This window comes from Diadema setosum, chromosome 16 (assembly GCF_964275005.1).
Source record: "Diadema setosum chromosome 16, eeDiaSeto1, whole genome shotgun sequence".
NCBI lineage: Eukaryota > Metazoa > Echinodermata > Echinoidea > Diadematoida > Diadematidae > Diadema > Diadema setosum.
Window position 1 is genome coordinate 10,309,011 of NC_092700.1, and position 24,142 is coordinate 10,333,152.

Below are 24,142 nucleotides of genomic sequence, written 5' to 3' on the forward strand. Positions count from 1 at the left end.
ATCAGTGTCCATATTGACACGAACTGGCACGACGAGGTCACGCATAGTTTGCGCATAGTTTGCGCATATTTTACGCACTTCCCGTATTAGCACGACGAGTTTGCGCAATTCGGACGGTGTCGTGCCGACTTGGGTACGCCATATAAACAGGGGGCCTCCCCAACCCCTGGTCATTTTTGGATTGGCTGTGGAAGAGACAACATGCTGAATACTTGTTAATATTTGTTGTTTGCTGTTTTCATGTTACTAAATTGTTATCTTATTTCAAAATACTTGTTTTTCTTTTTAACCTTAAAATAAAGTTAAAGAGAAACAAAAACGAAACGAAATGAAAAAAAAAAGAAACGAAAAAATACAGGACAACGAAAGCTATAACAACAAAACTCTCCTCCCCCAAAGAAAAGAAAAAGGAAACAAAAAAGAAAAAGAAACGAAAAAAGAAAAGGGAACGAAAACATACAAAAGAAAAAAAAAAGAAATGAAAAAGAGAAAAAGAAACTAAAAAAGAAAAAAAAAGGAAAAAAAGACACGAAAAAAGAAACGGAAAAGAAGAAGAAAAAATAAAAATCCCCCACTCACCCAAAAAAAAAGACAAAAAAGGAAACGAAGAAATGGAAGTAAACGAAAAGAGAAACAAAAAGAAAGAGAATCGGAAAAGAACCGCAAGAAACGAAGGATTTCGTTTTTCGGGGGGGGGTGGTTGAGGGGACTTTTTTGCGTTTCTTGCCCTATATATACCCCCGCACCGACGCGAGCGCCACTGTCGCGCAGTAGTCGTGAACTGATCGTGAACTGATCGTGAACTCGTTGTGAACTGCTCGTGCCATGCGCAAACTGTTCGTGAAGTGCGTAAACTAGTTGTGAACTGCTCGTGCCATCAATGCGTGAAGTACACGTGACCGTGTCAGTGAACTAATCGTGAACTCGACGTGAGCTGTTCGTGAACTATTCCTGGCAGTTCGTGACAGTCGTGACATGGCGCGCACTGCCACGCAGTGTCCTCACGCATCGTCCCGACGAGTTCACGACGAGTTTACGAACAGTTTGCGCATAGTTCACGACCCAGTCGCGAAATTTTGAACATTTCAAAATTCTCGTCCCGACATGGCACGCTGTCACGACGGGTTTCCGCACACTTCACGCCAGTTTACGACTAATTTGCGCACTGGCACTACTCGAGTCGTGCCAATGCGTGCCACAAAGTCGTGCAAGTGTCAGGCTGGCTTAAGTGTCTTTCCTACTTAAAGGAAACCAAAACCCAAAGAGAAATATGGATTGAGTGAAAGCAGCAACACTAGTAGAACACATCAGTGAAAGTTTGAAAAAAAAAATCGGGTAGTCGATGCACAAGTTATCCTTTTTTAAGTTTTGGTGTTGGAACCACTGGATGAAGAGAGTAATAGAAATTGTGACGTCATGTGTGGACAACAATAATAATGATATATATATATATATATATATATATATATATATATATATATAAAGGGAATTCCACAAAGCATAGTGAACGAGCACTTGACTAACCGCTTTCAGAAAGCAGGGGGAATAATTGCTACCCATATGTCAGTACGTTCGTAAAGTTGATGGAGTGTGTAATTTTCATGACAAATAATTTTTTTGTGGAATTCCCTTTATATTTATTTTATAGTCCACACATGACGTCATAAGTAACCTCTAGCGGTTCCGGTACACAAATTTTAAATATTGATAACTTTTGCATCGATTGTCCGATTTTCCTCAAACTTTCACTGATATACTCTACTTATTCTTCTGCTTTCACTCAATCAAAATTTCTCTTTGGGTTTGGGTTTCCTTTACAGCTGGCGACATTTGGATTTCAATCAGTTAAGTCATCTCACTGCCATATATAAAGTCCACTTCTGAGTAAATGTTAATGCCGAGATTAAAACATGGCATTCCGCGTAAATTAAATTTCGTAAATTAGTTTACTTATCTATTGTCTTACAAGTGAACAATCTATCACGTTTGTATCGAAACATTCAAATAAATTCGACATAAGAATACCAGGTTAACGAGGTGAAGTCGATGGCACACACCGTTAGAACAAGTTTGTCACATAAAAAGACAGCTTGTCCTCTGGCTTCTTTGTCCTCACTCTCTATGCCTTGACGATGTACGACGGTCAGAACCTCGCTCATTTTCCTGTGCCTTTCTAGCTTCCAGTGAGTGCTGCTTCTTCTTCATGAAGACAACGCACACTGCCGATGAGAGGACGAGAACGACGACGATAAGGACGCCGGTTGTCGATGGTTCTTGAATGAATCCTTTTGAACATTTCCCACTGGTGATATCCGTTGTGACTGCAATTGTCATAACGGGAGTATAAAGATTCTGGCAAGAATGTCTTTGATTTAGCATGTCTTGATTGTTTATCGGTGAACAAGTAAAATGAGGATATTCTTTTTAGCCTTTCCAACGGAAACGATTTGATTTGTTATACTCTCTAACAAAAAGAGTGAACATTTCACTCTTGCAGAAGTGAATAACAGAAAAGAGTGAGTTCCGAGTGAAATTGGAGTGAATTTTGAGTGAAAATGTTCTCTTTCACTAATTTTGGATTGACCTCAGGGGTATAGATATATATATTATATATATATATATATATATATATATATATATATACATATATATATATATATATATAAACTTTTACAACGTCACCCAAACTTAGACGCAGATATTTTAAAATGACAAAACTCTGAGAGCCGGGCAAGCAATATTATACTACAGTTATTTGTCTAAATATCTACTTATACGAATTAAAATGGTATACACTGGCGTATTGTTTCCGATCCAGAATGTCTTGCTTTACATTACAATAGATTGGCATGTTTTAAAAACTATTTAAAGGGAAGACGAAAAGGACGAAAAATAATACTGACATCTCTGGTAAAGCTGATTTCTTTCTTATCAATTGTCACCCGCTGTACAAAATGTGGATTGTAAGATCCCAACTCTTGATCTACATTTGTGACCGTGTATCACAAAACGAACAAAAAGTGGCACCCCTTGATTTTACATGAGGACTTAAGAATGGTGAAATGAGTCAACTAAGTGAATTTTGAGTTTTCCATTTTTTCTTAAAGAGCTATTCTTCTACAATACTCTCGAGTTTGGGATTATAAATTGAATGGGAAAGCGGGTTTTCAGCATTTTTTTTTTCTACAACCCCTTCTTTGGTAGAGTAATGTGATAAAGTTTTCATAGAGGCCCCTTTTCATTTCTTGAAAATCCTATGCACACTCTTTACTTTCAAGTCTAATAGTTTTTGAAAGGTTGATGCTATGGTACTGCTGTGAAAACTGGAATTTATCATGAGTAGAATGTGTTAATAGAGCATGCTCAATTTCTGCTCAATCTGATAAGCTCTTCATTGTTGTTGCTACAGTGGATAACATCATGTTTTGTCCCATTCATGCCACAGGTAGCACGGCTTTATATTATAGGATTAAGCGCTTGAATAGACGCTGTACTTCAGAGCCTCTTTTCTCAGTTCATACTTTTCCAGAGTGTGGCTGTCTTTCCAATATTTATATAGGTTAGGAGAATCCATTTGAATTGAGTTATACATCATTTTAAAGCTCAGAGTCTGCTCTTTCAGAAACTGCCCTTAACTAAAAATCCATGTCTCGCGACTTTTTGTTGGTTTTGTGGTGCAGGGTCAAATTTAACAAAATATGTTGGAAGAAGATGACAGGTTCGAGTCCTGAGATTTTTGTTTAAATTTAGAGCAGCTGTTGCGATATTGCAAACACGTTAGTATATTAAAGGGTGACAACTGATGAGAAATCAGCAATCATAGCACATTTTCATCCCTTTGCATTATAAATCTCTTCCTTTTATCTCTCGTATGATGGGAAATCCAAAATCTATTGAGCACTATATCTAGGAAAACCTCTTTTCAATATCAAAATCTGTGTATTTATACCTCTTATATATAAGTCTACTTCAAAAAGTCATAGGTTTGCAGTTGCATGACACCTAAGTCATATAGAAGTAGAAGGTGTTCAACTTACACTGAACGTCCAAGACGTGTGCCGTTTGGTTTCCATAGACATTACACTGGAGAAGCTTTCCATTGAAATCAGAGTTGGGCGTGAATGTAAAAACGCTGCTGACGTTGTACTGTTTAGCCTGAAAGTCGATGTACGTTGCAACCCTGTTGTTGTTACTGTCATCTGCAGGTGCATGGTACAAGGACAAACGAATTGTATATGCTCGTTATTGTATCGTTGATTCATGGAATAAATGTATTACATAGGCAAGTGAAATTGAGGGTATCGCCAATACGTACGCTGTAATTATAGGTGCCGTGCGCAAAGCAGCGTTTTAGATGCATTATGGGATAGCTCATGGGACAAACTTGCCCCGGTTTTGGCTGCACATGTACTTACAACATGCTCTGTCTTTAGAAAGAGGTATTTTTGTTGAAGATTTCTTCGCTTTCCATCATGTGACTAGCACATTGAAGCCTTGCAGTAGTGAACAGTGACTCTATTGACCGCAAATCAGTAGACACTTTCAACTCTTTTAAGCTGAATTATAGCCAAGAAAAAAGGGCTAATAACGGAAAAGCAGACAAAGAACTCCATTGAATCGTATGGGAACTGCGACTCGCGTGAGACAACCGGAAGCGAACAAGGGACCGAGGAATCCCACAGTGCACCTGTGACAGAACTCTTTAGCGTGCGCAGGACTTTTTTACGTCATTGGCGATCCCTAACAAAAAAGTCCTGTGGTACTCCCTGTGGTACTTGTCTGTACCACACAATGTACCACACACTTGTAATGTTACCACAGGAACTGTGTGGTACTGTACCACAGGCTTGTAGGGTACTCCCTGTAGTACTTGTCAGTACCACACAATGTACCACATAAATAAATGTTACCACAGGAACTGTGTGGTACTGTTTTACAGGCTCATGTGGTACTTCCTGTGGTACTGGTTGGTACCACACAATGTACCACACAAATATATGTTAACAAAGGAACTGTGTGGTATTGTGTCACAGGCTCGTGTGGACAGTACCACATGAATTGTCCTGTGGTATTTTGGGACGTACCACAGGAGAGTACAACAGGAAAGTACCACAGGATAGTACCACAGGACAGTACCACACGACGTGTCCTGTGGTATTTTAGGACCTACCACAGGACAGTACCACAGGGCAGTTCCACAGGACAGTACCACAGGAAAGTACCAGAGGATAGTACCACAGGACAGTACCTCACGACTTGTCCTGTGGTATTTTGGGACGTACCACAGGACAGTACCACAGGGCAGTACCACAGGACAGTACCACAGAGCAGTACCACAGGACAGTACCACAGGAAAGTACCACAGGATAGTACCACAGGACAGTACCACACGACTTGTCCTGCGGTATTTTGGGACGTACCACAGGGCAGTACCACAGGACAGTACCACAGGAAAGTACCACAGGACAGTACCACAGGACAGTACCACACGACTTGTCCTGTGGTATTTTGGGACGTACCACAGGACAGTACCACAGGAAAGTACCACAGGATAGTACCACACGACTTGTCCTGTGGTATTTTGGGACATACCACAGGACAGTACCACAGGGCTGTACCACAGGACAGTACCACAGGGCTGTACCACAGGACAGTACCACAGAGCAGTACCACAGGACAGTACCACAGGAAAGTACCACAGGATAGTACCACAGGACAGTACCACACGACTTGTCCTGCGGTATTTTGGGACGTACCACAGGGCAGTACCACAGGACAGTACCACAGGAAAGTACCACAGGACAGTATCACAGGACAGTACCACACGACTTGTCCTGTGGTATTTTGGGACGTACCACAGGACAGTACCACAGGAAAGTACCACAGGATAGTACCACACGACTTGTCCTGTGGTATTTTGGGACATACCACAGGACAGTACCACAGGATAGTACCACAGGATATTACCACAGGACAGTACCTCACGACTTGTCCTGTGGTATTTTGGGACGTACCACAGGACAGTACCACAGGGCAGTACCACAGGACAGTACCACAGGGCAGTACCACAGGACAGTACCACAGGAAAGTACCACAGGATAGTACCACAGGACAGTACCACACGACTTGTCCTGTGATATTTTGGGACGTACCACAGGGCAGTACCACAGGACAGTACCACAGGATAGTACCACAGGACAGTACCACACGACTTGTCCTGTGGTATTTTGGGACGTACCACAGGACAGTACCACAGGGCAGTACCACAGGACAGTACCACAGGGCAGTACCACAGGACAGTACCACAGGAAAGTACCACAGGATAGTACCACAGGACAGTACCACACGACTTGTCCTGTGGTATTTTGGGACGTACCACAGGGCAGTACCACAGGACAGTACCACAGGATAGTACCACAGGACAGTACCACACGACTTGTCCTGTGGTATTTTGGGACATACCACAGGATAGTACCACAGGAATTGTTCTGTGGTATTTTGGGATGTACCACAGGACAGTACCACAGGATAGTACCACAGGACAGTACCACAGGAATTGTCCTGTGGTATTTTGGGACGTACCACAGGACAGTACCACAGGATATTACCACAGGACAGTACCTCACGACTTGTCCTGTGGTATTTTGGGACGTACCACAGGACAGTACCACAGGGCAGTACCACAGGGCAGTACCACAGGGCAGTACCACAGGACAGTACCACAGGAAAGTACCACAGGATAGTACCACAGGACAGTACCACATGACTTGTCCTGTGGTATTTTGGGACGTACCACAGGACAGTACCACACGAATTGTCCTGTGGAATTTTGGGACGTACCACACTACAGTACGACAGGAATTCCTGTGGTAATTTTTGATGTATACCACAGGAGAGTACCACAGGAACTGTCCAAAATCCCACAGGAAAATCATAATATGGTGCTATTCCACACAGATATAAGTACCACACAGCAAGTTAAATTTGTAAGTACCACAGAAAAATGCTACAGGACATTCTTTTTTTTTTTTGTCTTAACATTTTATACCGGAGGACTAACACATCAGGAGAATATCAAACAGCAGTACCACACAGGAGTACCACACAGGAAAATTGTAAGGCAGAATCAACTGAAATTTATAACAAAAATACAAACAAACAAGCACATATTAATATTCCTCAATTAATTGATAGATGAGTTATGCTGTGAATTATAATAATTGATTTGCCATTACTTATCCTGTCCTATACTCCTACAGTATTACCTATTTAGTGAAAGTGCTGATGTAAAGCATGAGAAATTTCATAAGGACTTCTGTGGTACTCCTGTGGTACTCGTGTGGTACTCCTGTGGTACAAATTTTTACATAGCTCATGAATATTCATAAAAAGCACTCTAGATTTTAGAAAATACATATATGACTTAAAAAGTCAAAGTATTAATGATGGAACTTACTTTGAACTTCATGAAAGATTGTCTAATTATGTTATGTTATTCCCAATATCATAGATATTGTTATGAAAGTGTATAATTTCATATCTTGATAATAAAGTATAATCGAGTTAGTAACCATGCCTTAATGCTTTACGGATAGACGGCCATATATATATGTACTGATACGGTCGATGGCTACCTAGGAATAGAATATGACTATAAAGATCTATTAGAGGACTAGATTGGCACTTGGCCATTAGACTCTCGTTTGAGGTTATATGTTAGGAGTAGGACAGGTTATTAAGTAGGGCCATGTTTGTCCTGAAATCCATCACTCACCTATCAGGAATATTCCTTGATATGTGGCTAAAATTCTCCCAGATTTTTTTTTCAATCTATCCTGTGTGGTACTCTCCTGTGGTACCATGGAAATGCTGTGTGGTACTGCCCTGTGGTAATGCTGTGTGGTAATGATCGACCTGTGGTACTAGTCCTGTGGTACTGTCCCAAAATACCACAGGACAGTTCCTGTGGTACTGTTCTGTGGTACTAGTCCTGTGGTACTGCCCTGTGGTACGTCCCAAAATACCACAGGAATTCCTGTGGTACTGTCCTGTGGTACTGTTCTGTGGTACCGGTCCTGTGGTACTTTCCTGTGGTATTGCCCTGTGGTACGTCCCAAAATACCACAGGAATTCCTGTGGTACTGTCCTGTGGTATGTCCCAAAATACCACAGGACAATTCCTGTGGTACTGTCCAGTGGTACTTTCCTGTGGTACTGTCCTGTGGTACTGTCCTGTGGTACCGTCCTGTAGTAATTACCACAGGAGTACCATTGCGATTTGTAACAGACGGTATAGCTACATACGTAATAATTAATGTTTCCTAATGTTCGAATCAAAGAGATAGCGATCGAGACTGCCAAGAAGCAAGAGAAGGATGGATTAGCATATTATTCAAGGTCGAGTGATGTGATCTTGTTGAGGTTGTAGATTATGACGAATTGAAGAACACCAACTTGGAATACGTGCTGTAAAATGTTGTACCCCGGTGTTCGAAGCTAAAAGCAAAAATAAACAATTGAAAAGGGAACCAAGTGTTCTGCAAAGTCTCTCAGATTTGCTATACGGCGTCAGTTTTCCCTTCTTCCAAGGGAGGAAATATCAATCAAATCCAACGTGTTTTCGTTTACATATACGCTTACTTAAACCGAAAATAAAAATGAGACGAATAATTAAAATACATACAATGTAGTTTATGCCTTACCATGCCCTGCTAGACTACTAGGCTCAGGTGAACTTGTGGATGCTTATATTTGAAGGCACAGCACACTGCTGTCGCCTCACACAATTCGTCATTTCTACCGGAGATTATCAGTGCATGGTATGTTTGTTTATTATTATGTCTATACTTACTTCGTTTTCCACTGCACCTTACGCCAACGTCTTCATGGTGGCCATCGTCACTATCTTTGCACCCCCATGCTCTTTTGTTGCAGTCTCCCAAGAAATTCTCAAAACCAGAGCAATCGGAATAGTCCAACCAGATTTTGCCGGTCCCCTGTCCGAAACGAGCGTTCCCGAAGGCTTGCTCTGCGGATTCGAATCCCAGCTGTCTACAGACCACTTGGGCATCACGAATATCAAAAAGATCATCCAGCACAGTGCCCCAAACACCGTTACACAGGATCTCAACTCGACCCTCGTGATCCCCGGAGCCGCCTACAAGTCGTACTGTTAAGTGACAGACATAATAAACACAGAGAAAATGCATTACTTTATACCCCATTGCAAAAACATTTTAGCAGTGCGTAGACGCAGACTGGATTTCCATTGTATATTGAGAAGTTCTCTGAGCATGGAAAAAATAGTTAGTGTTCGTTGTAGAAAGCAATTAAATATAGGCCTAGCAGAACATCTCCTGTAGAAATACGTAATGTGACGTTAATGTAGCACATCGTTTTCATTGTTGAATAACGTGTTGCTTTTGTATTCTCTTGTACGAATGAAATTTCTGTAGGTAGAATTAAAAAGGTTACAGATCGTAAGTTCGAAGGCTTGTTAATTTGAAGGTTCGTTAATCCGAAAATGAAATAAGGTTTGTAATCTCGAAGGTTCGTTTGCACACACTTTTTTTTTTTCCATTTTCAGATTTTCAGACTAGGTAAAGTACATCGACACATGCCTTATAGCCTTCCTTCCATCGGGGGTGATCGCGTTCGCGTCGGGTGGTCGCGCGTTACCCGACCTTTCGTGAATAACATGCCATAACGAAGGGTCGGGTAAGGTCGGGTAAAATAATCCCAATTTAATACAGATACTTCTTGACGTAAGGCTGATGGTTTAATGCGAATATCTTACATGTAAAAAGAAAAACAAACAAAAACAAAACCAAAAAACCTTCAAGTGACAAAGTATCGGGTAAATAGGGACGGCGAATCCAGTGAATAAATTATAGCAACAGACATCAAATAGGCCTAAACACAAAAATTACACCGGTATAAATGGCTGTAACAGATAAAAGAATATTTCCATATGATTTTTAGGACTGAATGAAAAGATAAACGTTTAGAATGGGAAAGTGATGCACAAATATGTGAAAGTTTTGGTGTAATTCCTATCAAACCGGCAATCTTAAGCGTTTACAGGCCTATCATTCTTTGTATTGCACCTACACACAAACAAAAAGCTGGAGACATGCACGCGCGCACCCACACACAGTTGCATACACACACACTAAACTGCCTCTCTTTTTCCCCATCATTCCTTATGGATTCATTTTTTTCGGAAAGGGACTGGAAAGGTTTCACAATCTGGTCAAATTTTGAAGGGATTCTTTCATGTAGCGATAACTACACGTAGATTCTGATCATATCTGAAAGAATACCATCTTGTCATGCAGTCAAAAAACACTATAGCTAGCATTCACGGTGATCTAAAGGAAGGTGTCCATAACTCGGTACTGCCTATGACATAAAGGCCAAATCGTTGTTTTCTGTTTCCGCTCACTCGCGCTTGAATACGCATTTACCATAATTTTATGTACACTAAAATTTATGGAGGTGAGATGAGCTAGTTGTCACCAGCAGTGACGAAAATAATGGAGGCAAAACCACGAAAATGTCGATAACAATGTTGTCAAGAGCTTCAGATAAAACAAGCAGGACCAGATCATTGTAAATCTACTAATGCACTCGTAATACCAAACCTCCGTCGCATACGCATAGATGGCTTCCACACATAATTATACCTACACATCGCTTCATCGCACGCGAGAGCATCGCAATGCCGTAGTAATGCACGGCGAGCATTTGAACTGCAACTATATTGTGCCAACCTTGTGTACGAACACTTGTGCTATTTTTTTTTTCCAGAGCAGAAACATAGCACCCTACATTTGCACAGTTTTTTCATAAAGATTCGGGTAAGCTGGACCCGATACTTCGAAATTATAGAGGTCTAATTCTCAAACGCTCCACCGGGCCGACCCTTCGTATAGTAGGACAGAATAATAATCTACGAAAGATCGTGTAACGCGGAACACCCGATGCGAACGCGATCACACAATGGAACGGAGTAAGCCAACTTGGCTACTTAATGTGTCTATCGTGCATTTTCTATTGCCAAAAACTGAAAGTGATTAATCATGAATATGACGACTTCTCATTGAAACATCTTTTTCTAGTAATTGATCACCTCAAATTGTCTTCCGTGAGGTTTTTGCCAACCATTAAAGATGCCAAAGTGTTGAAAACTATGTCATGTTATCGTCCTCGAAACCTTTGCTGCGCTAAATCGCCATCATTGTGAGAAACAGAGTGATTAACTCAGTTTAAAATCAGCGTATCATTCATTTCTCCTTTACCATGTGGCTAGATAGACTTAAACCATTGAGGGGTTGCATTAGAATTATCTTCTTGGAATTTAATTTCCCTTGAGATTATGGCAACGTAGTGAATATCATTTTCATAATTCTTACTCCATGATTTCACTGTAAGTCTTAAAAGCCATAATACCACGTTTGCATAAAATCATTTCTTTTAACTCGCTTCCCCGAGCTGAAATAAGTTGACACACTAACTTTTTCACCCTAAAGAAATTAAATGAGGTTTTCATATTTTCTTTTCAATAAACAATAATGCAATCAGTCAGCTTCCATATAAAACTCATCTTAGCCAAGGTAATGATTATGATATTATAATTATGTTTGAAATACTTCACAAATTTTGACTCCCACGGACAAAAGGTTTAAATTTTGTGGTAAAGAAAGTTTATCAAAATCGGCGATAGAATAGACTCCAACAGTCTTTGTTTTCATGGTACCTAAAGAACCCAATGTTTCAATCTATCTGCATGAGCCCTTTAAGAAAAATAGAAACTAGATTTCCATTCCGTTACTGGCATTTTTCCAAGTCGAACACGATACTCACCTTCTCCGCCTTCGCACGACCTATCACAGTGCCCAATATAGCATGTCCGATAACTTCCACTCATTATCTGTCTTCTGCCCTACATAAAAAGGGGTGATTCTATGTCCGAGCGAGAGCAATGCCGAGGACGTCAGAGTAAATCGACTGACAAATAAAAAATACTGACGAAAACAGAAACACCCGAGTTAACCAAAGAGGAAAATATTACAAAGATGTTTCAGCAATCTCAAATCTCCAAAATTGCAAAATAGATTTGAATTTCATGAGTAGATGGATATTAATTAAAAAATGACATTATTGATGGCTAAAATCTAAAAAATAAGTTGCGATGGTTGTTGGTGTAATTCTAACTTTAAATGTCTTTGATGGAACAGTTGCGACAGCTTCTTGTTTTTGAGAATTTTGACAATTTCGACAATAAAGTCAATTCACAAACGCATGACTTATTGAGTTTCAATCAGCTAGACATCAGTGTGCCTAAACTAATGAACTTTATCGGGAAGAAAATCAGCTGCTTTCACTATGACAAATTTAGCAATGATGCATAAAGCCTCGTGTTTTCAGTTATATTAATATCATGTTGTTATATTGGATAGCTTGTTGGTCCACCGAAAGATGATTTGAAATTTGTAGTCATTTTTTCAAAGTTTATCAGGTTATGCTAATCCCGGTCCCAATAAATTTAAGTCGATGTAGCCATTTTCTTCAAACGTGGTATCCACGCCATTTGTAATTTGGACGCCGTCCAAGTACCACGTCATGTCCGTGGAAGCATCGACGCTGGAAGCCGGACAGACAGCCGTTGTTTGACGGTTGGCGCGCAGAGGGGTCGAAACTTCTATTTGAATCGTCGTGGAACCTGAAAGAATAAAATACGTGTCAGATAATGACTACTTGACATCATTATAATACATGCGTATTGTAACAATTTTCTATGTTATCATTAACTGCTGTATTTGTTAGTACTTTACGTGCTCTGGGTTGTGACAACTGTTGTTGATTGTGTTGGAGAACGTGTCGTATAATATTATGCCACAAAAATCCACTTACCACCAAATTGTATGAGTTGCAGAAATCCAAGTATCAGAAAGGTTCGGCTTTCCATCTTGCTCTTGACAGCCCTGAACACTGCTGAAAGAGAGGGAAAGACAGAACATTAGCTTAACGGACAAGTGAAACAATGTAAAGCATATATCCATAACAATACATAATGTCTACTAGACATACTACGCGAAATAGAAAAAGGAAAAGAAGAGGGGAAAATTATAATATCATATAGCAACCAAGAATGGATATTGCTATAAATTTGAATATTTATTACTTGAATACAAACTACTGGATAGACAGGCTACAAAATACAGACGAGTATCTCATTAAACCTCTATTACAGATGAGTTGAAAGGCTGTGACGACGATATACACCTTGTGGAAACAGCGTTAAAAGGGATGTTATTGTATAATAATTATCATAGTCCATATTACATATCAATCCGCGGTGTAAGTCGCCCTCAACATTCTTCCGCCGATACAAAACAGCTCATGAGGATGTCAGCGCGGGTTGTGTCTCGTGTCAGATTAAACATGTTAAAGAGTGTGCATCATTTTGTCAACACGGAAGAGAAATATTGCATATCAGTCAGCCGCGCAAACCGTTGCCAACTTAAAGTTTTCAACTTGCATACCACAATATATCAATTGGAATTTACACATAAATGTCGACGTGGTACGTTCTGGCTTGGACTAACCGTCGTTTATACAATATATGAAGGGTTTGTTTGCAAAAAGCGATAAGTCCATATTTGCCGAATGGAGATATTTGCGATTAAAGGTCAAGAAAAATAAAGAGAATAATAAGAAATTTTTTGCTTCTTTTGACCATAACTTCAAAAATGTTCCTTTGTATGTAGTGACCAATACATCATTTAAAAGGTATTATTTGCTACTTTATGACAGAGACCCTACTTTGAAATCTTCAAAAATGGACTTATCGGTTTTTGCGAACAAACTCTTCATATGTGGGTATAAGAAATCGATGACTACCGTCGCAAAGCTTTTTGTTTTTCTGTAAAGCGGTATGAATTTCTTTTTCCAACTTTTGTAGTGATCATTTCTATTTCAAAATAGTTCAAAGACGGGCCCCTTTTCACCCCCTTGATTACTATTATTCTCATTCCGTGACTTGTGAGTTTCCGTCAAAGCTTCCTGAATGTCTCATGTGTATATTCTATCTCACGTTATAGAAAAAGCGCTGCGTGATTTCTGTGTCAATATGGTCAAAGGAACAGCCGTAACATTCATTTCAACTATGATAATTGTTCACCTCTATACATAGTACACATTATAAATAAGTGTTCAGTCATTTCGTTGCCGAAATGTCACTTCATATAAATCATCTGCACAATGTACTCTCCATTGGAATACGAGATATCCATGTTACTTATGTTCGCATTATCAGAGCTGAAGTACAACAATAATATTGATATTGTTGAAACACGGCCAATCAAAGTCTTTCATGTCATGTCCTATTAAAAACACGCGTTATCTTTCATTGAGGTATTTGACCTGAAATTACATATGTTCATTAAAATGTTAACAACACAATTAACTGATCAAATTGGGATAAAAATAACCAAAATATTGATGCTGTAGTAACTTCTATTGGAATCTATGATTGAATGTATTTCACATGACATACACTAAAACAGAACAAAGATTTGCATGGTCAGTCGTTCTCTCGAAATTAGTTCTTTCCTATCCTCTTCTTCATAGTTTGTAAAAGAGAGCTTTCAGCATTTGATACCAAGTCTTCATGTTCAGATGTTACTGTAGAGTACTTAGCACTTGATTAGAGGATGGGTTTTTCTTCCTGATAATCAGATACACATGTACATAATATTTAGTTATATAGAATGAATTACAGTGCATACTGCTATTACCGACCGTCTCAACTACCAATGGCAGATCCAGCGGGGAGTGCCCCTCCCCCCCCCCTTTATTTTTTTGTTAAAACTAAATAAATAAAAAGAAAAATGGAGGGGAGCGTGCGCACCCCTTTAATTTTGTAAAGGCGCCCCCCCCCCCCTCCCCCCCTCCCTTTACGGAATTCCTGGATCCACCCCTGACTACACATCATGTATCCAATCCCAGGCTCACGTCAAGAATAAGAATATTCTGTTTACTTCTACACCGAACACGTATTTTATTAATGATCAAGTTACTTTCAATTTCACAAAGACAGAAAAAGAAACAGAGAGATATGTTATGTATATATAACGCAAAAAAAAAAAATCTAAATACACGAGAAGTCGCAGTGAAGATTAATAGCTGTTCTATGAAACTTTGTTCGAAATCGTAAAATGATAGAAACGTGTCTAGGCAAATCATTGAACAAGATAATCTGGGTCATGTTTACAATGTGAAGTCATTTTCAACTTATTTACCATTGACAGATCGTCTTCCCTTGTTTTCTAATCAGAACTCAGTAAGCATTTGTAAGGTTGTCTCACAAAATCAGAAATTATTAAATGAGAAAATTCCATCATACAGATGCATTCTCTCTTTCTTTCTCTCTCTCTCTCTCTCTTATACGTATATATATTATATATATATATATATATATATATATATATATATATATTCCTTTTAGCACGTAATCTGATGTTTTGAAAGCTATTGTGAATGTTGAAGACTGGAGAGTTGTGCAATTAGCCTTTATACGGGGAAACGCTATTCAGTATTCAAGACGGAAATCAAAACAAGTGCAAAGAAAATATCGTGGAGATGTCATCGCATCATACGCCAATTGTACAAAATTCTTAATATTATTTCTTATTTTTACCTCAGGAAAGAATGATTGATGTTCTTCCTATTGGCCAAGATGAACTGAATTTTAAACGACGGCTTTTGAAACGGAATTTATATAACTTATGATTAAATGGATTAATAACCGAAAACTAAGAAATTTTCTTTATTTTTGGTTAAGTTAAAACCAATTGAAACTTGAAATACCACGAATTCATCCCCACTGTAATTTCCACACGTTTTTTTTTCTTAAAATTATTAGTGATATTTACACAAGCTAAGTTGTTAATCAAATAATTTTCAAAGTTCGTTAAAATTTAGTTATTCGTGCTGAATAAAGAAAGGTGGGTTATTAATACTCATCAAAGCATTTGTTGTATACGCTCCATTTGAATTTCTTAATCTTCTCCGAAACGATGTTGTTCCTTTGCTTTTAAAAGTATATCTCTGGGCTCGGCTCGTCCACTTTTTTTTTTACAGGCGTAAGACCAGGGGGGTGTTTCATCAACGCTTGTCAGCGCCGACAACTGTCGGCGCTGACCAATTTCAGCAAAATCCTTGGTTTTGATTGGCTGAGATGCTCTGGTCACTGACTGTTACTATGGTGATTCAAGTTGTCGGCGCCGACAAACGTTGATGAAACACCCCCCTGATATGATATTCACCACTTGAATTCCCTCTTCTTGAGTTCTGTTCGTTTGACAAGTTTTTATTCCACAGCGCCATCTTTTGGCGGCTAGTGTTTTCCAAGGTTCATTCAACTCGCATCTTCGTCTGTTATATTCGTATAGCATGGCGAGAGGCTGGATAATGGCTTGCTGTAAATTATTCTAACAACCCCCTACACGATTATGCTATTCCCCCGCAGACGTAATACATATCGCACGTATCGCAGGAAAATGATTTATTTGATCCATGATAATATTTTATGTATTGAATTTTGGGAGACTCCTCTCCTATTGAAATGTCAGCTATGCTATCTTAACTTTCTGTACCAATAATATGGAATGTTGTACTGCTTATTCAAGTCATGTTGATTTCTGCGCGCCGACTTCCTGAATGTCTTGTCGGTATCTGAGATCCTGTCGTGCATTACACCAATGTTTATCATTGTTTGTGTTTGTGTGTCAGTCCCTGTAGACTCGTATTAAAATAACGCAGACTATGATGCACTTGTACACAGAGAGGAAATTCACAGCACGTCATGGTCATAGTGTGTGAGAGGTAACAATTTTCGGCATGCCAGTTTTATATGTATAAGAAGGCTATATAGGTTGGTGGTTTGCTTCTGAACGTGCGGCAGGCCCAGAGTAAGTAGTGTAAAATGGTTGGTTACCGCAGACTTGAAGATCATGGGCTTGGAGAAACGGTATATGGTAAGTTATACACTGTATTGGTAGAGATAAACTGATTTTTAGGCTGTGTTCACGTCGAATGGACAGGTTATTGGCTGTTCATACTGACGGGCACAGTCGTCAGCGATATACGTTCATGTTTTCGCTGTTGCATTGTTTACACTGCACTGGGGACCTGTATGTATTTCGGCTAGTCAGCCTCGTAAATATTCACCGTGTTCACTTATTTGGGAAGACATACTATAGCTTGTTTTCATCGTTTCATGCTTGTTCTGACAGTGTTGTCGCCCAGCTTATGAACACCGAGCGTGACCTGTCGTAGAAACCATTCCTCTCACTCAAGTCACAGTCGCGTCGAAAGTGGTTTACACACTGTGATATCCCGAGACTGGATTTAGCCAGAGCTCAGAGCGCTGTGAACTTTGTGAATGTCTTTATAGTTCAGCGCACTTCCGGATTCACGCTACTATAAACTAGCCCTATACTATGCACTACTGCTACTGCAGTGTACTACTACAGCTGTACTACATTTTTCTACTACTAGAATACTACTACTACTACTACTACTACTGTTACTACTACTACTACTAGAGTACTACTACAACTAGTGCTTACTATAACTTACTACTAATGCTACTATCATTGGCCTGCTGCTGCTGCTGCTGCTGCTGCTGCTGCTGCTAAGTAAACTAATTTGTATACTACAAAGGACACTATAGAGTATTTCAGTTAAGTTCTTTTAAAGTGTCTGCTACTAGTATTAAGTCTACTCACTCATTACTTAGCCTGCATGTTTTCGAGGTGGAGGTGGATGCCATAGCCTATTTATCTGCTATGCAGTTATCAGTGTTAAAAAAATAGGCATTCATGCCCAGTTATCTTGTGCAATCCGATCAGTGTCTCGGCAGAGTCATATTCCTGATTATTATGGGCAGGCCTATACAGCTCAGAAATTGAAAGTTGTTAGAAAAATGATTTCTGTCTTGTGCTCTTTCATTTTGCTAAGAAAGTGAAAGCATGTTAATTTGTTTTTCTTTATAATTGTTGTCCACACAATTATGAAACTCAAGTACTTTGTAGTCAAGTACTCAGGTACTCAAGTACTCAAGTAGTCTCCTCATCCAGCGGTTCCAAACACCAAAACTTTAAAAATTCATAACTTTTGCATCGATGGTCCAATTTTCATCAAACTTTCACTGATGTGTCCTACTATAAATATTGCTGCTTTCTCCAATCCACATTTCTCTTTGGGTTTTGGTTTCCTTTAATATTCTTGAAATAAAATTTCCATTAATATGGTACATTTGACACATTGATTTGTATAAAAATCTATGAAAATATACTATGAACAAGAAATGGTGTTAACTTTCTTTTTAATATTGTATTTTATTTATTTTTATTTTTTGCTGAATAGGCCCTTTAATATAGAGGCATTTTACTCAGTAGGCCTATATAAAGGCATGGAAAATCAATTCTATTTCCTCAAAAAGGCCACTATAGTAGGCCTATGAGGAAGGAATAACACATACTGTATGCAATACAGTATCCAGGCCTGCAGTATCTGAAGTCGAGGAAGACGAAGTAATGATTAATTGTTTGACATGGCTGATAAAGAGACTACCAGTATTGTAATCGAGTACTATCGATAGTACAGTCGTTGTTTGTTTGTTTTTTTTTTTTTGTTTCAAACAATATTTTATTTCGATTCCATCATCCATCGTTGATTACAATTCAACATTTAGTTGTGTTGCTTGCTGCGTGACATTTCAAACGTATATCAAAATATTACAAAATAATTCTTAGGACTGTCATTGTGTCAATTTCTGATTATTCTACTATACAATACACAACAACTGCTTCACAAATATAGTCATCCCCGCAATAATTATAAGATCAATTTTTGATAATGCCTAATGGGTCAGCAATACCAATATGTATGTACAATACACATTACAAAATATATCCATTGACTGCGTCCTGTATACTCATCACAGCAGTAATTATTAGATAATGAAATCAAATATTGTTGAGGGGTCAAACAAAAGGCCTGCATACCTATGTATCAGGGGTCAACAAAAAGCCTACATACCTATGTATCAGGGGTCGACAAAAAGCCTACATACCGGTAAATTGGCACCTCGTCTGCACCCACTCTGTCCACTGTCCACCTAGTCTAATGCCATCTTGTCTAAACTCACTTCGTCTACTACCAACTCGTCTATCAACCATTTTGTCTATATGCCAATTAGTCTAATTGTCATTTCGTCTACTAGCCATTTTATCTAATGTCCAATTTGTCTAAGTCACATTTCGTCTAACACCCATTATGTCTATTGACCATTTCGTCTATTAATCATAAGGCCTATGAATAAAATAGTCTACAGCTCATTTTGTCTAATAGCCAATTGGTCTACAACTCATTGTCTAATAGTCAATTAGTCTAATAACCAGTCAGTCTACTCCCAACTGGTCTACTGCCAACTGGTCTCCTCCCAATTGGTCTACTCCCAACTGGTCTACACCCAATTGGTCTACTCCCAACTCGTCTACTCCCAATTGGTCTACTCCCAATTCGTCTACTGCCAACTCATCTACTGCCAACTCGTCTACTGCCAACTAGACTACTCCCAACTGGTCTACTACTAGTTATATATATATATTTTTTTGTTGTTGTTATTTAAGTCTACTTCATCCAGTTTCTTTTTTCCCAGTGAAATAGGAAACAACCTACTGCATCTCTCTCACAGTTACTGTAACCACATCCCAGCACTACATACATGTAAACGTAAACACACACACACACACACACACACACGCACACACACACACATACACAAACGGAACACATTACTAGTACACGCGAGCATCCGGTGTCAATCCATCCAACTACACGTCCACATCGCGCGGATCGTTAGTACCTTCACTAGTGTACCAAACGCAATGAAAATCAAATTACTCGATAATTCCTCATTCGGAATCCCGCCAAGATCGCTGCATGCATGTAGTTTGCAGGCACAAACCCTTGTTGGTCGTATTAGGAGTCTGCATTTGCTAAGACTAATACACGCACCACTGCACTGCAGCCTCTCCCAACAAAGGTTTCTACAGACTTCTAAAAACAGTTTCTCACGGTGAAAATCAAACTCCACCCTCTACCCATGTCATTAGTTGCTTTCCAATGTCCATCACCATCTATTGGGACTTGCCTGGCAACACCCAATAACTGGATAATTAGGGAAACAGATTAGGCAGATATCACCAGTCCATGGGTGAAATAAAAACAACACTGGTCAGACAACCCTTCCTCCATGGATACCAGTGCACCAAATTCCAAGGGGTACAGGTGACAGTAGTCAGTACAGTAGTCAGTACAATCATCTTTCCCCCTTATACAGTATCTGGCTCTTCTGTAAACCATGGAGTAACATATGCAGACATGATAATGTGGATTCATTCACGTGTAAACCATGAAATGACTAAAATGTAATGAGATATTTGGGGGCATTATTTATTTTCTGAACAAGATTTCAAGGCATGTTTCAACTTTTTGTAACAATTAATGAGATTCCCCTTATATGACTATCAAAAGCATAGGCCTACATACTATTGTATTACGAGGAAGTAAATTTTGTTTGACGAAAATCAAATTTGAGATGGTTGAGATATCCCAAAACAAAGTGGTCCTAATGAAATGTGGGAATTTTCTTGTATATGGATCATTTTGCTTTACTTTGTTTTTGGATATTTTCAAATCTGACTTTCATCAAATAGAATTTTAACTCCTGTTTGATAATAGTATGTCGAGTAGTTTCTATCTTGCAAAAAGTCAAAAGCTGAATCACCATCTCAACCAAAACTACAATCCTTTAACACCCACATTTTTTCTTTTTCTCGCTGGTATACTGTAAACACAAACCTAGGTTCATTGTAAATGTACCAACCTAGGCCTATATGACAATCTAAAACTAATACCCTTTAATATCATTATGTGTAGGTTCTGAATGAAACCTTAATTTTGGAAAAATCAATGCCGAAAAGCAAAGAACAGTTCTTGTGCCTGTGCAGGAACCAGTCCCAGAAACACATTTTACTTCTAAGAGGTTTTCTACTTCTATGAGGAATTTTTAATAAGTGGAGTCAGAGATGGTCTTCTGTATAACTTCTCTCCCTAGTTTGATCTCTCTCCTTATGTAAGTTCCGACAGTGTTTCAAATTCACTCTTGGTAAATTCCTCCCTATTTATTGGTCTGATAAAACAATACATTTACAAAGTGAATGTATCCATACATCTTTTAAAACTTGTGATACTGATAGATATCAATGTAAAATCTCCTGGATGCTGCAGTTGATCATAACTTGCAATTGATTGCAATTCTCTATTCTATACTAGTTAAAATCATTTGCTGGTTGGCCATTTTTACAATCAGTGGTGTAAAACACAGTGTTTGCACTAATTGGTGTATAACTTTCTTATACACTGACAGATATGCATTATTTTTTCTCATAAACTTACCACCCATAGTGTCTACCTTGGGTACCTTAATGAACTTTCCTCTCTTTTTCTTTCAGATGTGGCAGGCACTTACATGCTTAAAATCCAACACTTTTGGTGTACTCACTCTGACATAGTATTTTTGTCAGAGCTAGCATATTAAATTGTTTATTCCTTTTCATTATTTTTGTTGTTGTGATAGACAGGTATCCAACATTAAAAACTATTATGTTTACCAGGTTCTGCTTTGTCTTCTTTAAAGACTGAAATTGTCCAAACTTTATGTTTCGGAGGTGACATTTTCCGTTAACAATTAACCCCTCTTTTGAGTTAGCTCTTGTTCACAATTATGAAATTCAACTTTGCTAATTTCCATCAAAACAGAATAGTAATCAATCTGACTTAACTTTGATCCAAAGATTATTTAATTCAAATAGTTTATCATTTTTTGGTGAGCATTTATAAATTTATGTAACTTTTCCGTTAACATTTCTGTCACCTCCGAGACAACAGATTTATGTATTTGATCTTTTTTATTCTTGACATCGGTTATACATTACATTGGCAAAAATGTAACATATCCCCTCACATTATCTCTGAAGGAAGGTAGTAGAAATATATAGCCTGTTGTTTTCATTTCGGAGCAATTTACAATTTTCCGTTAACACTTGTCACCTCCGAAACAATTGTCACCTCCGAAACAACAAGCATATTATATTTGATAATTTCTCGAAGACAAAGCAATTTTGTTTGATTCTGTCCAATTGACAGGAATCTCTTTTGGATGAAAATAGTAATATGGCAACAGGAAATGAGAATTTTCTAGAGATGAATAAAAGATCTAATAAAAACTAAGAATTACTGTTTCGGAGGTGACAAAACACTGTTAACAAGATTTTTTGCTCATTTCTGTTGAAGAGAAACCATATCATGTACACCAATGGTTTCATTTATTTTAGTAACATAAGTCTCAAAGTGGAGAAATCAACTAACACACTCTCACTCTTTTTTGTATTACTAGACAGCACGTTTTAGGGCAAATTTACATTTTTTCACTCTTTTTAACAATGAGAATGCACAAAATACACCCATCTGTTGTATATATAACATTGTAATCAATATCAATTCTCCTGCTTTAGTTAAGTAAACATATAGATGCTTTCATCTTAGAAGCTTGATTTCCAACAAGCAAATTATTTGTGAAGATTTACCAATCACAGCTTTCCATGTAGGTTACTATTTCTTGTGTTTCGGAGGTGACATTGTTTGTTAACACCATATTGTTATATGATAGTGAAAGGCAAGACTTCAGTTCCTTTTCACTATCTATCAATATTTTCTAATACATTTAATATCTACAAAATCATCACAACAGAAGTGACTTTTGTATACATAGCTCACCAGAATTCCCTCGATACCAAAGTGATACATGTGGCAGTTCATGCATGCCCTAGTCCACAATCTAAAAAAAAATGTAAAAAAAAAAATTATCAAATAATCACACTCCACAAAAAGGCCACATGCCTATAGCTGGTGCACCACTTGTTCTTGAATTCTTAGTTGTTGTTTTTCCATGTACAACGTGGTATAGTCATAAACAAAATTATGTGATTTTTTTTTTTGATATGACAATAATTATTACATTTTCCAAGTTGAACCAACTGTTTATGACAAATGTTGTATTTTTTACGATTATTGAAGTTATGTGACAACTAAAGTGAACAGAGGAACAAGTCCCCAGGACTGGAAAGGGAAAGATCCAAAAACAAGATTTGTAGTTCTATCTCAATATAATTTTGATGAGGTGTTTACCTTGTTTTGTTATTATGTTTTATCTTAGAATTTGGCTTTTAGTACTGGAATTTCCAGGAAAAGAAAATGGTTTCTTAAAGGACAAGTCCACCTTCATATACATGTGGATTGAGTGAATGCAACAACATTAGTAGAACACATTATTGAAAGTTTTGGGGAAATTGGACAATCCATTCAAAAGTTATGGGTTTTTTACGTATCTTCGCAATCACTGCTGGATGAGACGACTATGACAGTGTATGATGTCACATGTGTACAACGATATAAGGAAAATATAATGAATTTCACAAAATTTTACTTTTTGAAAAAAGTGCACATTTCTTCAACTTGCTACTGATGTATTTTAGGGCAATATTATTCATCCTGCCTTCTAAAAGAGAGAAGTCATGTGTTCTTTTGTTATGCAAGAAAAGTGAAAATACAGTATGTTGAATTTTCTTGATACTTTCTCTATATCCTCGTACACATGTGACATCACAGGCTACATGTATAGAAGTCTTCTCATTCAGCATTGACTGAGCAGAAACTTAAAAAATCCATAACTCTGGAACGGATTGCCTTACTTTCCTCAAACTCTCACTGATGTGTTTTACTAATATTGCTGTATTTACTCAGCCCTCATGTCTATTGAGGTGAACTTGTCCTTTTCCAGTTTCGGTCCCTTATAGGCTTATTTGAGACCAGTTTGTGTCCGGGACCTTCCGTGAAGTTGATGGAGGAAATTACTGAACAAAAACAAATTTTCCCCTCAAGTTCACAGAAAAGCATTATGCTGCTCTCTTCAGCTGGGAAACACAAACTGTTGTCTTAACCAAAC